Here is a 23,295-nt window from a genome sequence, read left to right on the forward strand (position 1 = left end):
CTAGCATAAACATACACAGAAATGTATTAACAAAATCAACACTCCTGCCCTTGATAAAAGATCTTCTTTATGCACATGCAGCTTGATCTGTTCTGTACCAATGAGAAAATTATTTCAGTAAAAAGATCCTTGAAACTAGATTCAACATCCAGTATATCAAACAATTTGCCAAACCTAATGTTCTAAACTTACTATAAAAAACTGTATTAAAATGTCCTGTTGAGCAGTAACATGCAAAGTATCAGAAGTTCACCTGTTCATTATTCTGCAATTACAGACACATTATACATTCCTATAGTATCACTTTTTCTTTTTAACTATTTTAAAGCCTGTATGCAATGTGAAGATTGGTTGAACATACCATACTGAAAGGCCAAATAAAACAAATTATACAATTAATAAGGTCAAAAGATAACCAGATGGAACTATAAAAGGAGCTATGAAAGTGAAAAGGGCATCCTTTCAAAATAAATAAAAAGCATCAGGGAGGATAAGGTCATAGAACAAAAAATTGTTTGCTTCATCTTCACTACAGATATGTTACTCTGACCACAAACATCCTTTGAAGGTGATAATTCAGCTTATCAACATGAAACTGGTAGATGTACTAACAAGAGCAAAATAACAAACTAAGCAGCAGCAGGCCATTAGCATTAGATAATATTTACCCCAATGTTCTGAAGGACTTAAACATGAAACTGTAAAGCTCTTACTGCTAATCTGAAATTTAGCATTAAAATCTCACTATACCTAAAAACTAGAGCATGACCAGTGCAATGCAAATTCTAAAAGAGTTCCAGGTGTGATCCAAGAAACCATGTCAGTGAGCCTGATGCCAGTGCCAGGTAAAATGGTGCAAGGTATTGTTAAGACCAGAACTGCAAAGCATATAGATAAATCTAGTTTAATGGGAGTCGGAATAGGATTAGACCTATTAGAATTCTTTGAAGATATAAATAAGCTAATGGAGAAGGGTGAGCTAGATCAGCATTTCCCCGCATTCATGGATTGGCAAAATGGCTGAGAATCTCTTTATGGACTAGGGGGGTGTAAACAAAACCCAGCAGATTTTGGATTTTTCCTCCCCTCCGCCCCCCCCCCCCAAAAAAAAAAAAAAAATCTCCATTGTCCATCCCATCCCTACTGAACTTAAAAAATATAAAAAATACCTGAGCTGGCAAAGATCCCAAGCTCCACCAGCTGACGATTTTCCCCCAGTGGTGCAAAAAATGCTGCTCTCTGCCATCAGCAGTCTGTAGAAGCTCCTTGAACTGCCAACAATGCTAAAACGCCCAAATCGCCATTTTCAAAAACACATTTATAGATGGTTTTCTATGCTGTTTGTCAAGTGTGTCTAAATCTCAAGGGGGCATGTTGGGGGTGTTTTGGGCAGGATTAGGGCAGACTTATGATTTGGACATTTCTCTGCAATATTGGAACATTGCAGAAAACATCCAGGGCAAAAACTTGGATGTTTGAGGTTAGACCTATTTCAGTAACAAATAACTGCCAAAACTGCCCATATGACCACTGGAAGCATAAAGACATGCCCCCCCCCCCCTATTCGTTCCATGGTTACTGATCCCCTCCTACCCTCCAAACATATGAATGAAACAGTACATATAAGCCTGAATGACAGCTTCAGATGTTATGGCCAGTCCTATTAGAGCAGCAAACAGGCCTCTCGAGGAGTAGCCTGGTGGTCAGTGCAGTGGACTATGGAGAAGAGGACCCAGGCCCATATCCCACTCTAACTAGTACACAAAGTTTGAGCCCACTAAAACCAATACTGCACTGACATATAGGTGACACCTGCAGGTTTAAGGGCTATTGTTGTGGTATACAGTTGGGTACAATAGATTATGGATGAGTTATAAAGGGCCCCCATACAATGCATGGGGGTTATGGTGAGATGTGTACCTGGGACCTTTTGTGTAAAGATTACTGCAGTGCCCCCTAGATTGTCCCACTGCTCTACTGGAATGTCTATGTGGCCAGTCTGTTAAGAATGCTGGTCCAACCTATGCCCCAATATTAGTTTTTGTGTGTGTTTTTCATTTAGACTTTCAAAAAAGTTAAAAAAGAAAAAATATAGATGCACCTAGTACAAACATATCTAGGAAATGGTCATTTTTGGGAAAAAAGGAAGACTTTTTCTGGTTTGAAAATGGTCATCTTCTCTACTAGATTTTTGGACTTTTTCCCAAAACATCTAAACTTGGATTTAGACGACATAGACTGCCCTGTAGACAATCAGCTGGCGCCGGCATCTCTCCTCTTCCCCAGTGAACACTTCTCCCTCTGTATTCGCGGTTTCAGCACTCACGGTTTCACTTATTCACGATTTTTCACATGCTGACTCCTCCCCCCAAATTATATCATGAATAAAGTACTTTTACCCTGAAAATCACTGCTTCCCAGCTGGGTCATTCCATGTTGTGGACCAATACTGAAAACCGCCCACGCTCGCCCCCCTTGAAATCCAACCAAATTTTACAAGATGTTGTCTAGGGTCTCAAATGAAACTGCAAAAAATTTTTAGATCTATCTCAATTTGGTCAGGAGCTAGGGATGGCTGAACAAAAGCAATCGATCCACTCCCATGCCTAGTGTGACCTAAAACACGAACTTTGCTTAAGCACTGCGGCAGAAGGAAACTACCTAGGAGTCTGAAATTTTGCAGTTTGGTATAACACCTTGGGGCAAGTTTCTGTGCCAAGTTTGAAATCTTTTGCGAACATGCTTCCATTTCTACAGGTCAGCAAAGTAGGCAAAAAAAATTCATGAATGAAAATTTTTGGCAGTTTGGCTCCATACTGCTGCTGGTAGATAAGTCAGCTGAGGGTACAACTTTATCAGCAGACATGTACCATGAGGTACTTCCAAGATTTGCAATATGAGCTTTTACAGTCAAGTGAAGCTGAAGATATGACCATCCAAAAAATATGGCTTTATGCATTTATGCAAATTTTCACTGTTTTTCAGATTCAAATATCTCTAATGTGTAGGATTTTTTAAAAAAATATAATTTGAAAGAGCATGTTTTTTTGCTACAGAAGCTATCCTGTTTCATCTTGGACCCAACCTTTCTTTGGTGAGAATTGATAGTTTAAAGATAAGCATTACTTTCTTGCGTAAACATGTTATATTGGCACTTCATTGTGAATGTGCAGTGGAACTATATTGATCTGAAAACTCATAACCAAGCTTTGCAAGCCACAAGTACTCGTCTCATACTATGCTCAGCATTTGACAAACTTACTGTGCACTTTTGCAAGATGACAGTCAAAACATGCATTGGCTTGCACAAACTACTTACTTCGTGCAAGCCCAAACGCATAATCATGTGATTCACAAGAATGTACACATAGCTGTAGTAGTATGTCTGATACATGCAGCTTTTCTGAACATGTTCTGACTTGCAACTATCACAGCACAGTGGCTGTATGAACAAGTCTGGTTTTAAGGTTCATCATGATCTTATAACACTGTATGAATCTGAAAAACAGTTAAAATTTGCATAAAAGCATAAAGATATATTTTTTGGATGGTCATATCTTCAGTTTTAAGAATGGCTGAAATTAAACTTAACCCCCAAAAAGCCAGACTCTACATAAAATGCAACACTAGAGAAAGAGAAAACAGCAACATATGGCCCCCCCATATAACGCAAAATATATAGCAAGTGTAAAATTTCAAAAACTGACACATTCCAAATTAACAAATAAAAATAATACAAAAAATGGAAATTGGAAAATTAGATCATACCTTTTTATTGGACTAATGCAATACATTTTTCAATTAGCTTTCAGAACCTAAACCTTCTTCCTCAGATCAGAATATACTGCTACTATGGTATACTGTCCTGACCTGTGGAAATAGGTTTTGGCCTCTGAAAGCTAGCAACAACAAAAAGGTATTAGTCTAATAAAAAGGTATCACCTAATTTTTCAATTTTTGTTTTATGTTTTGTTTTTTCTTTCATTAGTGTGGAATAACATGGCTACTATACTTTATCCAAAAATTAAAATAAAATTCTTTATTTTATATTTCTGTTGTCTGACCATTTAATTTTTCTAATCATGTTGGTCCCAAACTTAGCTTTCTGCTTCCTTCTATCTTCTCTTAACTCTCATGCCAAGGTTTTGTGTCCATTTATCAATTTTTCTTTCTTCTTCACCTCCTCCATTATAACCATCTCCAACATTTTTTTTTCCTGTTAGCATTATTCCATTTATTTTTCTCCCTCTCATCATTCATTCTTAGTCTTCAATTTCCTTTTTTTTCCTTCATCTTACAAATTTCCATCTCTTCTCTATCACACCAGCTATCCCGTTTCCCTTCCTCTTATTTGATTAACTTTGTCCTATCACCACTCTTCCATCCAGCATCTCCCCTCTTTCTCTTCCCATCCTTCCATCTCATCCTTCTATCCAGCATCTTCTCTCTCTGCCCCTTTTCCATCATTAAGTTCTCACTCCCTCATCCTTCCATCCAGCATCCGCCCTCTTTCTCACCCCATCCTTCTACTCATCTTCTCTTTCTCTACTCTCTTCCATCCAATGTTTCCCCTTAATCATTTCCCACCTCCTTTCCATTCAGATTCCAACCTTTTCTCTTTATTCCATCTGGTGTCTTCTCTCTTCCTGCTCAGGTTATCTTCAGCATTTTCTGTTCCCTGCTGCTGCTTCTTCTTCCGACTCGTGAGAACTGACGGCAGCCATTCAGGGAGCAGCGCAGGACCAAGCAGAACCGCAAAAAGCTCAAGCCTGCTTTCTGTGCCACTCTGAATCTGCCACAACAGATGGTGGCAGCCATCCAGCAATGGAAGGGCAGGAGCTTTCAGCGCAAGACCGACATTTTTAAAAAAGGAACCGGGGGGGGGGGGTTGGCTGCCTTGGGGCTGACTGCCACTACACGTGCCTATTATTAGATGTGCCCTGTACCGTCCTACCACTAGACCACCAGAGGGGGGACAGGGGACAGGGCACACCATTTGGTTTAGAAACTTTTTTTTCTTGGTTTTTCCTGCTCTTCAGGTGGATGCGTCTTATGGTCACGTGCGTCTTACAGTGTGAAAAATACGGTAGTTATTCTAATAAATCATAGAACTAAGGGACACATCATGAACTAGCAGGTTTAAAACAAATGGAAAAATTAATGCAGTTCCAACTGGATGTGATCAAAGCCATAGGTGCCAGCTCTGTCGGTACAGTGGGTTCTTGAACATTGCTAATATAGGGGTCTTTTTACTAAGGTGCGCTAACTGATTTAGCATGCACTAACAATTAGCACACACTAAATGCAAAGACCCCATTATATTCTTAGGGGCATTGTAACATTTAGCATGCGCTAAATTAGTTACAAAAAGTACCACTTAGAGAACACTATTTTCCTATGTACAGGGAAACAGCTTACCTGCAGTATTCCATCCATGTGCTCTCCTTGAAAGACCTGAACCACAACACTGATAAGTGCTCTTTGATTTATTTTCTTAATTTGTCTGGTTATAGGGCTTGCTGTCTGATATCTATTCTCTAAACTTTAATTACTTAGTTAAACTGTGCTGACTCTAAATGTGTATTATGGTATACTGCTCTATTTTCATAAGAATTGCTGCTGCTGGGTCAGACCAGTGGTCCATCGTGCCCAGCAGTCCACTCACGCGGCGGCCCTCTGGTCAAAGGCCAGCTCCCTAACTGAGACTAGCCCTACCCGAGTACGTTCCGGTTCAGCAGGAACTTGTCTAACTTTGTCTTGAATCCCTGGAGGGTGTTTTCCCCTATGAGACTCCGGAAGAGCGTTCCAGTTTTCTACCACTCTCTGGGTGAAGAACTTCCTTACATTCATACGGAATCTATCTCCTTTCAATTTTAGAGAGTGCCCTCTCATTCTCCCTACCTTTCAAACCTATTTTCCCTCCTCAAAAAACAACCCCCCCCAAACAAAAAAAAAATAAGCTTTTTCAAACTGACTCTAGTTTTTCATGATGCTAATTTTTCTAAGCTTTGCTAACTTGTCCCCCCCCCCCCCACACACACACTTTATGAAGCCGCATTAGGGTTTTTTTTATCACCAGCCATGGCAGTAAAAGCTCAGATGCTCATAGAATTCCTATGAGTGTCAGAAGTTTTACCGCCGCGGCTGTCAATAAAAAAAACACACAATTTCATAAAAAAAGGGAAGGGGGGTGTTCTTGAACTGTACACTAGCTCTGTAAGGCTTATTTTTCATTGCCAGAATTCAGATTTAGTCTTGCAGAAACTTGCTATATATATTACATTTATTGAGGATTTTGGGCTTTAAAGGGGAAAAATTCAATTCCAGCAGAATTTGCTTGTATTCTGAGGGCTTGCCTCTCCTCCAGTGCTGTTTGATGGGGAACTTGGCTGACTCATAACTTATAATCCCTCCTACCCACCCACATCCCACCCATCCCAGGGTTTCTACACATACAAGACAACCCAATAATCAGGAAAACTCCTCAGTCAATACTCATTCCAACCAATCAGGATAACTTTTATTTAATGCAATCATTGTGATGCCTTAGTTCTAAGGCACGCCATCTGGAGACTCAGGGTTTGTTCCGTCCGTCTTTAGCTTTCTAGTATTAAGGAGGAGCTCTGTAAACTTAAACAGGAATTGGATGCAATCAAGGCAGCTTCCATCACTCCACAACCTCAAAGAATAAAGCAATCCAGGAATAAATGGATCACAGTTGGGTCGGGTAGACTGCAACATCCACCCTCACAACTACACCTACAGAATTATTTTGCTCCATTAGAGCATTGCAGTACTCAAGAAAGAATTGAGATGGAACCAGAACCAGTGAAGGTAACTCATGAAGAAAAAGCACCCCTAAAGGAAAAATAAGAAAGCACAAACAAACCTGATTGAATTCTTTGACTGGGCAACCAGAGAACTGGATAGAGGTTGTGTTCTAGATGTAATTTACTTAGATTTCAGCAAAGCCTTTGACACAGTTCCTCATAGGAGACTCTTGAATAAACATAAAGAGCAGAATTTAGGATCCAAAGTGGTGAACTGTATTAAAAACTGGTTGACGGACAGAAGCCAAAGGATGTTGGTTAATGGAATTCACTTGGTGGAAGGAAAGGTGAGTAGTGGTGTGCCACAAGGATTGGTGTTAGGGCCAATTCTGTTCAATATATTTGTGAGAAACATTGCTAGAGGGTTAGTAAATAAAGTTTGTCTTTTTGTGGATGAAACCAAGATTTGTAACAGAGTGGGCACCCCGGAGGGTCTAGAATACATGAAAAGGATCTGCAAAAGTTAGAAGAGTGGTCCAATGTTTGTCAACTAAAATTCAATGCGAAGAAGTGCAGAGTGATGCACTTGGGAAGTAGAAATCCAAAGGAACCGTATGTGCTGAGAGGCTGATATGCACGGATGAGGAGAGGGACCTTGGGGTGATAGTGTCTGAGGATCTGAAAGCAACGAAACAGTGCAACAAAGCAGTAGCTGTATCCAGAAGAATGCTGGGCTGTATAGAAAGAGGCATAACTAGCTGAAGAGAGGAAGTGTTAATGCCCCTGTACAGGTCATTGGTGAGGCCCCATGTAGAGTACTGTGTTCAGTTTTGGAGATCGTATCTGGGTACGGATATAAAAAGTCTTCAAGTGGTCCAGAGAAAAGTGACAAAAATGGTACAGGACTTGCACCAAAAGATGTACAAGAAGAGATTGGAAGACCTGAAGACTCCTCTAGAGGAGAGGAGGGATGGGGAGAAATGATATAGATGTTTAAATACTTGACAGGTATTAATATAAAAACAAATCTTTTCCAGAGAAAGGAAAAAGGTAAAATTAGAGGGCATGTTAAGATTGCAGGATGGAAGACTTAGGATTTCCTAACATTACTCCTTTATCACGGAGAGGGTAGTGGGTGCCTAGAATACTCTCCTGAGGAAAGTGGTAGAGATGAAAATGGTGATGGAATTCAAAAAAGGATGTGATGAACAAAGACGATCTCTAATTAGAAAATTAATGGTATAAAACAAACTATGGCCAGTACTGGGCATCCTGCATATGATGTTTTGGTTTAGGATGAGCTGGGGAGGGCTTTGATAGAAGCTCCAGTGACAAGATGGTTAGGATATGCTGGAGTGGGCTTTGATGGCAACTCCAGCAGTGGGAACCTAAAGACAGTACCAGGTGGACTTCTATGGTCTATTGCCCAGAAATATTAAAGAAAAGACAATTTAAACATTAATGAATGGTTTATGGTTTATTAATCTTGTTATGCTACTTGTTTATTTTACTGGTCCACAAGCGGTTTACAAAATACAATCAAATATTAAAAAAGAAAAAGAAAAAGTTTAAACATGAATGTATAATGAGTGTGACTGGGGAGACAGGATGGACTGTTCAAGTTTTTATCTGCTATCATTTACCAAGTATGTTACTATGAGTTTAGTAGTCCTGATTGTACTGAAAAGTTAGTTCCTACTGTCAGTGCTAGTACTTTATTTGGCTTTAAGACTGACCACTATAAATTTTAGATCTGACTCAGCAGAGTATGTTTTAAAAAAGTGTATGTGTGTTTTAATCCAAGTGTCAAAAATACTAAGATGTGTTAGACATAGGCAAGAGGTGCCAATTTAAGCAACAATGTCCCTTTAAATCTGCATCACATTCTGTTTGCAGTTTTATCAGAAGTGATTCTTGGTTTGTTTATTTTTTAATTGAATAAAAAATATTTCTATTTCCTGAATGCTACATTGTAACACAGTGAATGACTGCAGATAAAGACCAACCTGACTCATCCAGTCTGCCCAGAAAGTTGGTAAGAGTTGTACCTACCATTCAGTTGAGGGTGGTGACCAAAGGGTCCTTTTATTAAACTGAGGTAAGTGCTAGTACACGATTACTGCAAGTTAAAAATGCTTACTGCAGGATGCACACTGGTGTTAATCAGTAAGTAAATGGGGCATCGTTGCATGCTAATTGATTAGATCAGGGATCCTTACCACCTAAAAAATATGAGGCGGTAGAGGCTCAAGCGCTAATTATTTTTTAATGTCCATTTGCTAATAGCAAAATTAGCATGGGGCCATTAATTCAGAAAATCAGCCTTAGCATGTAGAAAAGACCCATGTAAGGGGCACACTAAGGACACTTTTTACCGCAGTTTAGTTAAAGAACACCCACGTTAGTCCATTTGGATATGTAGACATTATGGTTAATAAACAAGCAGTAGTCCAAACTTTCTTATGGGTATAACTAACATTTGTTATTGTTTTCAACACCATTAAGTCCCTTACCAGGTCAATGCAGAATGAGATGGTGTTGTTCAAACTGTAAGATGTTCAACATGTGCACTAGATGTGGTGTATTTAGATTTTAGCAAAGCCTTCGACAGTGTTCCACACAGACATCTGAGTGCCCTTGGGATGGGTCCCAAAATGACGGGCTGGGTCAGGAACTGGTTGAGGGTAGTGATCAATGGAGATCGCTCTGAGGAAAGGGATGTTACCAGTGGTGTGCCACAAGGTTCTGTTCTTGGGCCTGTTCTTTTTAACACTTTTATAAATGATATTGCTGAAGGGTTGTCGGGTAAGATTTGCCTCTTTGCAGATGATACCAAAATCTGCAATAGAGTAGACACGCCAGATGGTGTGAATAACATGAAGAAAGACCTGGTGAAGCTTGAAGAATGGTCTGAAATTTGGCAGCTAAAATTTAATGCTAAGAAATGCAAGGTCATGCATTTGGGCTGCAAAAACCAGTACAGTTTAGGGGGTGAAGAACTTATGTGTACGACAGAAAAGCGAGACTTGGGTGTGATTGTATGTGATGATCTTAAGGTGGCCAAACAGGTTGAAAAGATGACAGCAAAAGCTAGAAGGATGCTAGGGTGCATAGGGAGAGGTATGGCCAGTAGGAAAAAGGAGCTATTGATGCTTCTGTATAATACTCTGGCGAGACCTCATTTAGAATATTGTGTACAATTCTGGAGGCCGCACCTTCAAAAAGATATAAAAATGATGGAGTCGGTCCAGAGGAAGGCTACTAAAATGGTATGTGGTCTTCCTGATAAGGCGTATGGGGAAAGACTTAAAGATCTCAATCTATATACGTTGGAGGAAAGGTGGGAGAGGGGAGATATGATAGAGTTGTTTAAATACGTACATAATATAAATGTGCATGAGTTGAGTCTCTTTCATTTGAAAGGAAACTCTGCAATGAGAGGGCATAGGACGAAGTTAAGAGGTGATAGGCTCCGGAATAATCTAAGGAAATACTTTTTTACGGAAAGGGTGGTAGATGCATGGAACAGTCTCCCGGAAGAGGTGGTGGAAACAGACTGTGTCTGAATTCAAGAGGGCCTGGGATAGGCATGTGGGATCTCTGAGAGAGAGAGAGAAAGAGATAATTATTACTGTGGATGGGCAGACTAGATGGGTCATTTGGGCTTTTATCTGCCGTCATGTTTCTATGTTTTTATATCAAGTTTCAACTTTTATTAAAATTTGTTATACCGTCAAATCAGAATACAAGGTGATTTACAACATCATCTGTATTCAATGGCAAAGGAGTAAAAAAAGAAAAAAAAAAAAAAACCCAACCCCCACTGGATGTGAGGGATGTGTTTACAGAAATGTGTTTACTATTCTCAAGTAAAACATATTGTTTATGTAGTATTATATATTCACTATGACAATATTTAGTCAAAAATGATGATGTTATTATACACTACAACCACCACCATCCCTATCCTCCCAGAGCTTTCACTAGGACTCAGGCCCCTCTTAACATCAAAAATGCTAACCAAATAACATATTTAAGTTTTAGAGAAGTCATTTATGTTGTTATATACAGATTCTGTCCAAGTCATTTTACACATGGTCTGAACCTACTACAACTGTTGCAACATCACAAATTTTACTTTATCTATGTCAGCAAAATGAAAAGCTAAGTCAAGTGCACTGGGATTTAAACCAACCCAGGAACATTATGTCAACAGCTATAGCTTACTATTAATACCACTATGGTTACTACAATTTAAAGACAGCAAAACTCTCCTGATGATTTAGAGAAAAGCCTAAACATAAAGTAACATCTACTACATAGAAACAGCATTGTGTCTTCATCATTTCACTCAGCAAATCTTCCGCCACTCTATTTACTTACTACAAAATGTCTCATGTACAAATGTGTAATTTATTTATTTTTTTTACACCTAATGTACATCTACCTAGCTTTAGCAAGTGATTAATATCAGATAAACATGGATGCTAGTCAAAATCTATTTACTGTAATGGCCAGTTAAAATACTGCTTTCACTTTCCAGAAACAAACGGGAAAGCCAACATAACAATCGTGCAATTTCTTAATTCTTCATAATGTCCTTATTAAAACCAACCAAGAGGTACACAACCTCTATTGCTGTAGGTACATTTTTCTGAACTTGTCTGTTCAACGCCTCGATGCTTCCAAAACAATACCAGTAGAATTGATAAAACACAACGAAGTGTAAACTTTTGATGACCGATTGAGGACTTTCATGGTGCTCCAGATAAAAAAACCTAGCGTTGTGCCACCGCTTTCCGCATCTTTGTTCCCGGCTTCTCAAGCAACTACTGTACTAGAGAAGTGTGTACTGTATTCTCTCACTTCGGCCTCGGACACACAAGGTCTGGGATGCTCTGCAAGCCCAGCCTTCAAATAACCCGGGGCAGCGAGGCCGCTCCTTTGCCCCCTCCCCTCCCCCATCCCCTGAAAATAACTTCCTCCCAGAGGGCAAAGCTGGCACCAAGAAACCCGATTTCTTTTCCCGGTCCTGAAATCCGAGTAAAAACAAAGGCTGGGCCGCTTCCTCCTCCTCCTCCTCCCCCTCCCCAGCGAAGCGGCCGTTAATTCCACAGAACCCGGAGCGCCGGCCTGGCCGCTCACTTTCTTTTCTCTTCCGGCAGGCCGGGCCGCCGCCGCCGCCTCCTCCTCCTCCGTAACGGCAGGGGGCTGCGAACGGAGTGAAGTTGTTGGCAAACGGCGGGGGTGGGGTGAAGGGGAGGGGAAACTCGACCGCGGATGTAAACAACCCTCGGTCTGACCGGAACGGGGGGGAGGTCCCGGAGGCCACGGCCCCCCCCCTCCCCACCACAGCTTCCCCCCACCCCGCAGCCTCCGGCCTGGCGCTTTCCCGGCTCCCCTCGTCGTCCGGCCGCCCCCGCCCCAAGCCCGTTCTCCCACCCCTCCGGCGCCGCTTCCAAAACCGGCCCAACCCTTTCCGTGCCCGCCTCCGCCCCGCCGGGGCGAACGGGGGGGGGGGCGAAATCTGGGAAGTGGAGGGACTTACCTGTCATTACTTTCTACGCCATCTTGGATCCACTTGTCAACGTCGCCCAAAGCATTGTGGGAAAAGCCCGTCAGTCTCTCCCCCCTCCTCCTCCTCCTCCTCCCCCCCCCTCCCCCGAGCCGCGCGCGCGGAGCGTGCCGCGAGCCTGCGAAAGTAGCCGCGCGCCGGAGAGGCTCCGTGCAAAGAACTGCGAATCGGACGGAGGAGGTATAGAAGCGCGCTGCTTGCTTTTCCGCGTTGACGTCAGGAAATACCCTCGCCGGGTGTTCCTGAGCGGAAAATCATATCGCGCTGCCTTGGAAAGAGGTTGGCGCCTTCGCCGAGAGGAAAATAGGCCCGTAGGCAGGTGCGAGTCCGACGTGTTACAAGATAGTTCAAGGAAGCAAGTAAGAATGCCGCGTCTGCGTGCATTGTGGGGACCTAAGGTAGGAAATGGGGGGCACAGGCTCGGTAGTTTGCTTTTGAGCTTATTTATGACAAATTGCTTTGAAACTTTGTGGATAAAAATGTACCATACGTTACTATTTAGCTGTATTAAATTTACTTTGTACAGAAAGGTGTCGTCTATTTTAAAATGTTTACAGGTTTATGTTTTCTTTTGATACTCAGGAACCCTTTTTCTAAGGTACAATAAAGTTTTGTACTATATATCCGTAAAATACCCAAATTAAATTGCAAGGTAAGTACCAAGCCTCTGTGCCATTGGGGTTTTCACAGTATCTTTCCATATAGTTACTAAACAGAAAAACATTGTACTGTGTGATAATTGTACTTGGAAATAGCATCTGTGCTGCATACCAGTGACAAATGCAGTAAAGCACACAATGCCTAGTCACCATCCTTATTAACAGGCTAGACCAGGGGTAGGCAATTCCTGTCCTCCGGAGCCGGGTCAGGTTTTCAGGATCTCCACCATAAATATGTATGAGACAGATTTGCATGCATTGCCTCCTTGAGATGCAAATCTATCTCATACATGTTTATGGTGGAGATCCTGAAAACCTGACCTGGCTCCTGCTCTCGTGGACTGGAATTGCCAACCCCTGGGCTAGATAAGTTAGGGGGAAACTCTCTATAGCACTGCAAATATGAGCATGGAGAAGCCGATTCTCTAAAGTCAAATGGATGGATTTTACCGCCCGATTATTAAAATGGTTCACAGTGGGTTTTTCCATGCTTTTTAGCAGTCTACGATTGTACTATGCAAATGTAGTACAATGAGGTCATTAATATTAAAACTGTAATCTAACAAGGTCATTAATATTAAAATGACCTCGCCAGGCCCCTCCATTTACAAAGCATCGGGGCTGATATTTACCGACAGGGTCTGAACTGTCATAGCCGTACTTTCCAGTCAGTTAAAGGAAAGATTTCTAAACTGTAAAGAGTTTTACCTCATGCAAAATTGTCATTTCTTTAATTTATTTATTTAGATTTTTATCCCGTCCTCCCAGTAGCTCAGAACGGTCTACAAGTGAACATACACAATTGAGGGTAATTAGACATATAAGAAGTGTAACAGGTTTGGATGATTGGACTTACAAGACTGTGATGTGAGTTTAAGTACAGGCAATACAGCAATTTAAGAGTAGAGTTCAAATATAAGTAGTTAGTTTAAGTACAGTTATGTGAGATTAGGTAGTTGTGTAGTTTAAGTACAGTTAAGTGAGATTAGGTACAGTTTGTCAGAGGATAGACTAAGAGAAGACTGTACTGGAATTTAGGGGGAAGGTAGGAGAGAGGAGAGGGGGGTGCTTAAGGGGGGGGAGAGACAGAGGGATCTTTAGTTGAAGAGGAGGGTCTTTACCAATTTGCGGAATGTTAATAATGAGTTCTGTTGTCTGAGTTGGGGAGGGAGTTGGTTCCAGAGGTGTGGAATGAAGTGACTGTAGGATCGTTTGCGGGCAGTTTCTGTGAGGAGGGACATTTAACTAGACGTTAATTAGACATTAACTATTTTTTCTGCAGCCCTCACAGTTAAAGTTTAACATCTTTCCTTTCTCAAAACTGTCACATTTCAATCACTATATTGAAAATAAAATCATGTCCCTACCTTTGTTGTCCTCTGACTATATTTTTCTGTGCTTTTATCTATGTTTCCAGGGCCTTCTTGTCCATTGGCTGTCTTTCTCTGTCTTCATTTTCTGCCTTGCATCCATCTTTAGCATTAACTTGACATTCAGTTTTTCCATTTTTCTGCTTTCTTCTCAAAATCTATGTTTCCATGTCTTACCTTCCCTTCCTATCTCTCTCTCCTTCCCTCCCTATTTCCACGGTCTGACATCTCCCTCCTTCCCCCCAGTGTAATAAAATTTCTCTTTCCCTTCCTCCTTTCTGCCCCCCTGCAGTCTATCTTCCTTTCCTTCCTCCTTTCTGGACCCCCTCCCAGTCCCAACATTTCTCCCTCTCTTCCTTCTGCATGCTTCTCTGCTCCTCCTTCCCTCAACCAAACAGCATCTCTCTCTCTCCCTCCATGAGTCCAACTTTTCACTCTCTGCCCTCTTCCCCTTCCCCAGTGTTACATTTCTCCTTCCCTCCTTTCTGTCCTCCCCATCCATCTTGCCCTCCCCATGAGTTAAACACTTTCTGCCTCCTGCACGCTTTATCTCTCTGTCCTTGCCTCTTCCCTCAGTGGCATCCTTCGTTCCCACCCCCAACCCAACATGCTCTCTCCCCATGCACCATCTCACCCTCCCCTCCAGTGTGTAGCACCTTTCCTTTCCCTCTCTTTCTGCCAGGTCCATTCCTTTTTCCTCTTCATTCCTTTTTCCTCCCCCATGTCCAGCAGTACCTCTTCTCCCTTCCCTGCTCCCTTTGTCCAGCAGTACCCCTTCTCCCTCCCCTCCCTCCCCTTTTCCAGCAGTACCTGTATTTTGCAGCTGCGGTCTTGCACTCTGAGCAGGAAGAGAGGCACCCACATCAGCTGACTTGCAACTTCCTGGTACTGTCGTGTATGCCGTGACTCTTGCCTTTGCGTATCTGCTGGATACATGAAGGCAGGAGACCCGGCATACGCGACAGGAAGTTGCAAGTCAGTTGATGCTAGCGCCTCTCTTCCTGCCCAGAATGCGAGATCGGGTATAAGACTGTGGGCCGCGAGTTTGAGACTGCTGAGTTAAGGGGAACGTGTAATCAGCTGGCTGGGCTGGAGGGCAGAGGAGTAGGGTTAAGTTTTGAAGGCTATATTAAAAAGGAGGGTTTTCAGTCTGCTTTTAAACAAGGAAAGGGGATTGATGGATAAATTTGGGTAATTTATTCCAGGCATAGGGAGCAGCTGAAAGGAACGAAGTCTGGAATTGGCAATGGAGGAGAAGAGTACAGCTAAGAGTGGCTTATCTGAGGAACGGAGTTCTCTGGGAGGTGTATAAGAAGAGAGAAGTGAAGAGAGATACTGAGGGGCAGCAGAATGAACACACTTGTAGGTCAGCAATAAGATCCTAAACTGTATGCAATGGCAGATAGGGAGCCAGTGAAGTGACTTAAGGAAAGGGGTGACATGAGCATAGTGAGGTTGGTAGAAGATGTCGTGCAGCAGAGTTTTGCACAGATTGCAAGGAGGAAAGGCGACACTGCGGGAGACCAGTTAGAAGTAGATTGCAGTAATCTAAACATGACATTACAAGAGCTTGGACAAGGGTATGGGTAGTGTGCTCAGAGAGGACGGGACAAATTTTGGTGATATTAATGAGATAGAAGCGACAGGTCTTAGCAGCTTCTTGGATGTGCATAGAAAATGAGAGGTTGGAATCAAAGACCACTCCAAGGTTGAGAGCAGAGGGGACTGGAACAATGACAGTATTATTTACCGAGATGAAGGAAGAGGAGCAGAGGGTTTAGGACAGGAGTGTCAAAGTCCCTCATTGAGGGCCGCAATCCAGTCGGGTTTTCAGGATTTCCCCAATGAATATGCACGAGATCTATTTGCATGCACTGCTGTCATAGTATGCTAATAGATCTCATGCATATATATTGGGGAAATCCTGAAAACCCGACTGGATTGCAGCCCTCGAGAAGGGACTTTGACACCCCTGGTTTAGGAGGAAAGAGGAGCAGCTCAGTCTTGGACATATTTAGTTTCAGATGAGGGTAGGACATCCAGGCAGCAATAAAGTCCAGCATCTGATGTTCCATGGCCTGTATGGAATCCGGAAGTTAGTGGATGATTTATCAAATGCTTTCATGCTAGCATAGTAATAGTTACGGTGGCTGTGTGGTAACAGCATGACTATCAGCTTAATGCACTTTGGTGAAAGGCTCCCTCAATTTATTTTAGTCACTGGTGTTTTTGACAACCTTGAGGAGATGTAATCAACCACTTCTCATCTTTTCTTCTTGCTAATGGAGGCAATCTGAAATTGAATCATAGGACAGGAAAATAGGTAGATGATTCAGGCTAGATAAAATATGCAAAGCATAGGTGCTAGCTCTGTGGGTGCTGAGTAACCATTTTGTTCAAGGGAGAGGGTAAGTCGTGTTGTGTTTAGCATTCCTAGTCGTTTAAAAAAAATGGTCCCGATGGAAGCATGATATATATCTTTTATTTTATTAAAATTTAGTAAAGCAATTGTTTCCTCTTACAAAAAGATATTTCTAAAGGGGTAGAAAGGTGCAAAGTGAAGACTTCACATCAGGGTTACCATATGGTTCCATAAAAGGAAGAACGGATTGAGACATCTGGGTTTTACTTCCATTGCTTTCAATGGAAGTAAATAAAACCCAGATGTCTCAGTCTGTCCTCCTTACTTCCGTTGCTTTCAATGAAAGTAAAACCAGATGTCTCAATCCATCCTCCTTTTCCTGGAGCCATATGATAACCCTACTTCAGATGCTTAATGTGGGGCTGACCCAGCGGGAAATTCAGTAAACCCAAGTTTGATTCCTGAATCTGGCTCCTGCCACTTAAGCTGGTGATAGCATTGGCACGTAGAAAAAGCAGTGCCACTTGTCACTTAGCAGCAGCAATTACTATTTAGCTGCATTAAAATTGTCTGTAGTGCAAAATATAGGCATTTTCTACCAGTTTAACAGTCAGTGCACTAGAGAGCCTAAAGGAGACAAATCTGTAAATTGGCATCTAGAAGTAGGGGTCACAGGTACTAATAATTGGTAGTTACATGCTAATATCTAATCTTCTATTTGTGCATCGCACATACCTATGCAGGCTCAAGGTGACTTACAGAGAGAAGGTAGAAAAAGAGCAGGACAGAGTCAGGGAGGAAGGAAAAAAGGAGAGTAAGGAAGAGAGACAGACTAACAGGAAGGGAGTATTGAGAGATTCTTGTAAAGTTCAGGTATCAAAAAGAAGGGTTTTTCTGCAAGGTCATTCCAAGTTTTCACTCCGCGGAAGGTTAGCATGGAGTGAAAAATACTCTTAGACTGGAGATTTTTTGTACTTGGGAGATTATTGTATCCTGTTGAGGGTTCTGTGAGAGGTAGATCATGCAATTGAGAAGAATTGAGTTTCCATTGAGTATGTGGGGAATAATGCATGATATTTTGAATTTTATTCATGATGGAATGGGTAACCAGAGCAGTTGCTTGATGAAGGCTGAGACCGAGTTATATTTTTTCAGGTTGAAAATTAGTCCTACAGCTGTGTTTTGAATGAGCTGCATTTTTTTGGACTAGAGTGGTGTTGAGTCCCATGTAGGCGGAGTTACAGTTGTCTAGTTGTGGTAGAATCATCATTTGTACAAACAGGGAAAGAGATACCGATGAAAGTATGGTCTGATGAGTCTTAACTGTCTTGTGGTGAAGAGGGATTTCTTCCAGAGATTTGAGGCTCCATAGTAAGTGTGGAGTCTAGAATGCAGCCTAGGTGCTATTCTTTTCAGCAGTGTTCTTCAACCACCGGTCCATGGACTGGTGCTGGTCTGCAGAAATTTTCTGTCAGTCCACAGGGCCGGCACCTCCATTGGGCCCAAGAGATTGTTCTGTAGCCGCTGGTCCTCGGTACGATCAGCGTGGCGTCTTTGGGCCGGCTCCCTGAGTGCTGCAGTGCACAAAGCCAAGGGAAGCAGCTCCTACCCACGGCCTGCGCCTGACCCGGAAGCCTTCTCTCTGATGTCACAACATCAGAGGGAAGGCTTCCAGATGAGGCGCGGGACGCTTCCCACAGCTTTGTGCAATGCAGCACTCAGGGAGCCAGCCTGAAGACCCTGCATTGATCGCACCATGGACCGGCCTGAAGCTAACACTGGGGGGGGGGGGGGAAAAGGCCAGAAGGCAAGGCACATGGAGGGAGACAACAACGGTAGGGGAAATGCTTTTATTTTTTTTGTTTAATGATTTTACATCTGCTGTCTGTTCAGAAAGAAATGCATTTGTTTGTTTTTCTCTAGGGGTTGTACTGCTTGCAGATTCTTGCATCTTAGTGTTTTTTTGTGAATATTAGTACTTTTAGTTTTTGGTCCTGCATTTGCATGAGGTTATCTGTTTTATGGTAGGAATGAATGTTGAAAAGCATACAGTGTGCTTTGTGTATTTTAATTTTGTGGTTAACCATTATGTGTTGCTAATACGATTATATTGTATGTGTGTATATATGAAAAATGGATGGAAAAAATGGTGTTACAATTAGTACCATCATGGGGGCAGGGTCTGGGGTGGAGAAGGGCACGATTTAGCCCAGTGTTCTTCAACTGCTGGTCCACAAAATACTTATTTATTTCTGCTGGTCCATAGGTGTCAAAAGGTTGAAGAACACTACTATATGGTACTGCCTAAGTGCTATAGGGCTGGTTCAGTAAATGGTACTAAAAAATTCAGAGCTGAGTGGTATTCTATAATGGGCATTCTGGGCTCGGCCCCCTTTATAGAATAGTGCCATGATCCACAAAGAACTGTGGACATGAGGAGCTACTACAACTAGGTGTAAAGCTGAATGCACAAGTTGAGCGTTGATCCACACTATTCTAACACTACCTTTTTTCAGTTACTTCAGCTAAAATTGATGAATTATCTATGACCTCTACTATCCACACTATGGTATTTTCCTGAGGATTGTATGTATTTTCATTTTATTATATATGTATTTTATTATGTACAGTCAAACTTCGGTTTACGAGTGCACCGGTTTGCGAGTGTTTTACACGACGAGCAAAACATTCGCAAAATCAGCGCATCGGAAACCGAGCTTGACTCGATTTACGAGGACCCCCTCCGGCGATCCGGCCTCCCTCGCCGAGCACCCAAACAGTATCCCTTACCCCGATTTGGCACCAGAACCAACGCACAGGACATGCCAGTGCCTGAAGATCCTCCCTCTTGGCTGGGCTGGGCCTTGAGCATTTGCGCATGCTCAAGGCTTTCTGGTCTCGCTCTCTCAGAGATTCTCAGAGAATCTCGGAGAGAGCGAAACCAGAAGGCCGTGAGCATGTGCAGGGGGGATGCCATGTCGTGGGAGGGGGGCATTCGCTGGCGGGGGGGGGGGGGGGGAACGAATCAAGCGAGTTTCCATTCATTCCTATGGGGAAACTCACTTTGATATACACAAGCACTTTGGTTTACGAGCATACTTCTGGAACGAACTATGCTCGTAAACCAAGCTTCCACTGTATTTGCTTTTATTTTGTCATCATTTTAACATTGTGTATGTAAATTATGTAAACCGTTTAGTTTTAAATGGTATATAAATTTTTTAAATGAGAATGCCCCGCCCATGGCCACACACCCTTTTCAGATCTAGTTAGAAACACTGAGGTGCTATTCTATAAATGGATGCTTAAGTGTTTTTTGTGCCGATCTGCCATTTCTGCCCACTTCAGTGCCTTGTATCCAATAAAAGGCTTTTCCATGCCAAAATTTCAGCACTGTAGTAGTGCCCCCCTGCAAATTCACGGTTCGCTCATTCGTCCATGTATGAGTGCACTTGCAATCTTGCCCTTCGGAGATGTGCTGCTACCACCGCCCTCACCTTGATGAACGTGTGGGGTGCTGTGGTTAGACAAACAGGAAGTGGCGAGAACTGATAATGGCACTCCTGCACATGAACTCTCAGGAACCACCTGAGCTCCTGAAACATAAGAACGTGCAGGTAGGCTTTCATCAAGATTCAGGAAGCTACAAATTCCTCCAGATCTACTGCTACATTTACTGACCGCACTGTTTCCATACGAAAGCATGGAATCTTCAGGATCTCATTAACGCGAGATCTAAATTGGGTCTCCAATCTTCTGAGCGTCACTGGTTCTATGGCCTGAATTTCTACAAGTCTCTGTACTGTTGCTACTAATCCTGCCCACTTCAGGGAAAAAATTTTCGATTCGATCTTTTGAACTGATTTTTTTATTCAATTCACTTTTCCCACCCAATTGGACATTTTCTTTTCAAAATGGCATGGCGGGTTTATTTTGTGACTTCTTCACCAACCCCATGCCAAAGCTTTGGTGTAAACTTGAGAATGACACGGGGACAAATTTTTCCCCATCCCTGCAGGAACTCAATTTCCCCATCCCGTCCCCGCAAGTTTTGCCAGTGTCCCATTCCTGTAAATTCTGCCTTGAACACTTATTATTTTAATCTAATCTAATATTTGTGTGTCGCACAAACCTATTCAGGCTCTAGGCAACATTCAGAGAGGGGTTTAAAGGGGGTCAAGAGGAGGGACTAAAGGGGTCCTTGAAAGGTGGGGGGATGAGAAATCCTTGTTGTCTAAGAACTTCATCTAGAGAAAGAAGTGGAAAGAGTCATTTATCCCAGGACAAGCAGGCAGCATATTCTCAACATGTGGGTGATGTCACCGACGGAGCCCCCTAGCGGATGTTTTCGCAAGCAGACTTGCTTGAAGACCTTCAAGCTTGTGATTGGCCCGCGCATGCCCCTCCCACCCGACCTAGGGCATGCGTCTCCTCAGCGTGGCCTCAGTTCTATGTTTTCCAAGGAGCCAGAAGCATTGCTCCCTTGCTTCGTGCGATCTCATTGTCTCTCTTGCACCGCGGCTTATTTGGTTACTTTCAGTTAAGTTGCGTCTTTATTTTTCTCCGTTTGTATATTTTTGACCAGGTTCACCGGTCTTGTTCTGGACGCCTGGCCTCGCGGGGCCGCGGCCGTCCTTTTTCTTATGTCCCAGCCTCGTTCCGTGTTTAAAAACTGTACTAAGTGCAACCGGGTTATCTCCATCACCGACCCTCATCGCTGGTGTGTCGAGTGCCTGGGTGCGGAGCACCGCGCTGAGTCGTGCCCATGTTGTGCGACTTTGCAACCGCAGGCTCTTCGTCGGAGGGTGGCCAAGATTCTCCAACTCTTTGGCCCCATGGATCCTGCGGGACAGGCCTCGAGCTCGGCCTCGGCGCCCTCGTTGGGTGCCTCGGCCTCTCCTGCTACTCCAGTCTCTGGTAAGTCTCCTCTTGCCTCCTCAGGTGTGCCGGCAAAGAAGCCTGCCTCAGAGTCTCATGTAAGTGCCACCTCGTTGGCATCTTCGAGACATCATTCTAAGCATGCCTCCTCACGTAGGGAATACTCTTCCTCGAGGTCGCCCCCGAAGGAGCGCACTGCTGCACCTACGATCCAACAGCCTTTGGTCTCGGTGCCTTTGTTCGAGGACATACTTAAGGCTATACTTACCACGCAGCTTTCCTCGGTGGTGAGCCAACTGGTCCCAACCTCAACGCCTCTGACCTTGATCTGACCAGCCTGAGCGTCCTTCTCTCGTGTCTCGGGGCTGTGCCCTTAAGACTCATCGGGTTTCCTCGAGCGATTCTTCATCCCCCGAGTCTCCTGTGACTTTTCGAGGTTCCAGGATGGGGTCCCGCTTTTCGCCCGCTACTATGTCGAGGCTTGCCCCTCCTAAAAAGCTCTGGTCTTCTCCGACCCTTCGGGGCAGGTCTCCAACCGCAAAGCCTTCCAGGCACACCCGTGTCCTCGAGTTGGACTCCAGTGTGCGTTCCCCATCGAGCCAGATGCCAACCTCTAAGGGGTCTTCTCCAAGGATCTGCCAGCCGATTCCTCAGATTCCGGGGTCCTCCCCAGTCCACCTTGCACGGGGTCGTTCCTCGACGCCCCCAGATACTTTAGTCAAGCCTCTTCCATCTCCCATTCGCAGGATTCCGAGGCCCCGGCTCACTATTCGAGGGAAATTTCTCCCTCTTTCTCAGCTGCCCCCAGATCTCGCTCGGAGTCTCCTCCAGGGGATGAGTCTTCTTCTCGAAACTCCTCCTTTACTCGTTTCATCTCTGACATGGGTCGGGCCTTGAACCTGGACCTCCAGACTGTGTCCCGTTATACCCAGGAATTCCTGGCGAAAATGGGTGTTGATCATCAGCCCCGTGAGGCACTGCACTTGCCATTGCACCAGGTTCTCCGGAACCTGGAGACCCCCTATACAGTCATCAACAAACAAGGGGGCATGAGGTCCCTGTGCCATGAGGCGATGCGGCTCTGGGATTGGGCCATCCGCCGCAACATATTCCTTCGAGCGGTCTGCAGACAGGTTGAGTTGTCTTCTGCAACCTCACGAGTGGTCCATTCATTCCTTGACCTTGTGTCAGGTGTTTGCTCGTTGGGGGACTCCGGATGTCGATCTGTTCATGTTCCCCCTCAATCACAAGTTGCCCCGCTTCCGCTTCAGGGTTTATACCCCTCTCAGACTCAAGGCGGATGCTTTTCTGCTGGACTGGACGAACCTATTTCTGTATGCGTTCCCTCCATTCTCTCCGATTCTGAAGACTCGTCAGGCTCAAGTCCATGCGTGCCACCATGATTGTGATAGCTCCTCGGTGGCCCCGACAGCCATGGTTCTCCCTTCTGTTACAAATCAGTTTCAGGGAGCCTCTTCTTCTGCCCGTTTTTCCTTCTCTGCTTACGCAGAGTCGAGATTCTCTACTTCATCCCAACCTTCAGTCTCTGCACTTAACGGCTTGGTTCCTCGAGACTTCATGCCCTCGTTCCAGTTCTCCCAGCCTGTGCTGGACGTCCTGGAGGCGCCTCGGAAAGAGTCCACTCGCCAATGTTACCATCAGAAGTGGACCCGCTTTTCTT

At 43.7% G+C, this 23,295-nt stretch overlaps 1 protein-coding gene across 5 annotated transcripts in view; it reads right to left on the reverse strand.

Moving 5' to 3' along the window:
• HELZ (helicase with zinc finger) overlaps positions 1-12,421 on the reverse strand; it is a 294,520-nt gene extending 282,099 nt beyond the window's left edge. For 4 of the 5 annotated variants that reach the window (XM_033960981.1, XM_033960980.1, XM_033960983.1 and 1 more), the window contains exon 1: positions 12,319-12,421. The gene's annotated coding sequence lies outside the window, so the exon portion shown is untranslated. Of the gene's footprint in view, positions 1-11,915; positions 12,077-12,318 lie in introns of those variants that run through there. The other variant, XM_033960979.1, reaches the window with a different exon arrangement.
• Positions 12,422-23,295: the final 10,874 nt, after the last annotated feature.

Source organism: Geotrypetes seraphini, chromosome 10 (assembly GCF_902459505.1).
Source record: "Geotrypetes seraphini chromosome 10, aGeoSer1.1, whole genome shotgun sequence".
NCBI lineage: Eukaryota > Metazoa > Chordata > Amphibia > Gymnophiona > Dermophiidae > Geotrypetes > Geotrypetes seraphini.